Source organism: Solanum stenotomum, unplaced genomic scaffold (assembly GCF_019186545.1).
Source record: "Solanum stenotomum isolate F172 unplaced genomic scaffold, ASM1918654v1 scaffold30257, whole genome shotgun sequence".
NCBI lineage: Eukaryota > Viridiplantae > Streptophyta > Magnoliopsida > Solanales > Solanaceae > Solanum > Solanum stenotomum.
In genome coordinates this window covers 2957-5000 of record NW_026030891.1, presented here as the reverse complement: position 1 = coordinate 5000, position 2044 = coordinate 2957, and positions in this window count along the sequence as shown.

The following is a 2044-nucleotide window of genomic DNA, read 5'->3' as shown; positions in this document are numbered from 1 at the left end:
TCTCTCTTCAACCTTGCAATCAACTCTTTGTTTTGTCCTACAATTAACATGTCATCCACATACAACAACAAAATAATAAAATTGTTGTCAAAAAATCTTTTGAAGTATACACATAGATCAAAATATGTCTTTGTGTACTTTTGACTTTTCATGAAAGAGTCAAACTTTTTGTACCATTGCCTTGGTGCCTATTTCAACCCATAAAGACTCTTATTCAATTTGCACACCATGTGTTTCTTTCCAGATACTTCAAATCCCTCAGGTTGCTCCATATAAATCTCCTCTTCCAAATCTCCATGAAGAAATGCAGTTTTCACGTCCTCCACTTCAAGATCTAGGTTGGCTGCTAGGCTCAAAATAGTTAGAATAGAGGTCATTTTGACAACAGGTGAAGATATTTCATCAAAATCAATACCTTTCTTTTGTTTGAAGCCTTTTACAACTAATCAAGCTTTATACCTGACCAACTTGCCATTTCCATCTTTCTTGAGTTTAAAGACCCACTTGCATTTAAGCAGTCTTTTGCCTTTTGGAAGTTCAACTAGCTGGTATGTGTCATTTTTCTGTAGAGATTCCATCTCTTCTTGCATGACTTTCATTCATTGGTTCTTCTCTAGATAAGTCAACATCTCTTTAAGACTTTCTGGCTCCCCTTCATCATTGATGAGGACATACTCTGAGGAAGGGTACTTGCATGACTCTACCCTTAGTCCTTCTGATCTCCTTAGAGGTTGAGATTGTTCTTCTTCTTCCGGGTACTCCACTTGCTCGGTATTATCACCAAGTTGCTCTCCCTGCTCAACAATCTCATTAGGTTGCTCTTCATGTTCAGCAACTTCATCGATTGTACTTTCTTCACTTATGGGATGGTTAGAAGTAAAAGGAATGGTAACAAGATTAGGGATTGTACCATTCTTTTTCTTGGCCTTCTCAGATAGATCATCAACAGTTCCAACTTCACTTTCTCGAAAAATTACATCTCTACTTCTGATGACCTTCTTCTTTACAGGATCCCATAGTTTGTACCCAAACTCTTCATCTCCATATCTGATGAATATGCAGGGAACTGATTTATCATCTAGCTTGGTTCTCTGCTCCTTTAGTACATGTGCAAAAGCTTTGCAACCGAACACCTTTAGGTGCGAGTAAGACATCTTCTTATTGGTCAAAATTCTCTCCAGAATGTCAAACTCCAACAGAACTGATAGACTACGATTGATAAGATAACATGTTGTTCGAACTGCTTCACCCCAGAATGACTTAAGTAATTAGCCATTCTGAGCATGCTTCTTACCTTCTCAACAATGGTGCGATTCATTCTCTCAGCTACACCATTGTGTTGTGGGGTTCCAAGAACTATCTTTTCATATCTGATTCCATGGTTTGAACAGTACTCTTCAAATTCTCTTGAAGTGTACTCACCTCCATTGTCAGTTCGGAGACGTTTTAGCTTCCGACCCGTCTCTCTTTCTACCAGAGCATGAAACTTTTGAAATACTTAAAACACCTGATCTTGATTTTCAAGATATAAATCCACAATTTTCGTAAAGCATCATCAATAAAGGTAACAAAGTATTTATTACCTCCCATCGATTCTATCTCCATTGGACCACAAACATCAGAATATACCAAATCAAGTATATTCAACTTTCTTTCGAATGATATCTCAAATGAGACTCTATGTTGCTTACCAAATAAATAGTAGTTACAAGGTTTTATCGGTGTACCTTTGACAAAAGAGATGAGTGATTTTTTGGAAAGAATTTGCAATCATTTCTTGCTCATATGACCCATTCTTCTATGCCACAAATCTGCAGAAATCTCTTCGTGAGCTACATTCAATTCACCTTGGCATATTTTTGCATTTGTCCTATACAATGTGCCATGAGCAACTCCTTTTGCAATCACCAATGCCCCTTTGTTGAGTCTCCATTTTTTATTTGCAAAGTAGTACTCATATCCATCTCGGTACAAAGCAACTCTTGAGATCAAGTTCATCCGCAAATCAGGTACGTGGTGCACATCTTTCAAAACTAATGTGCAT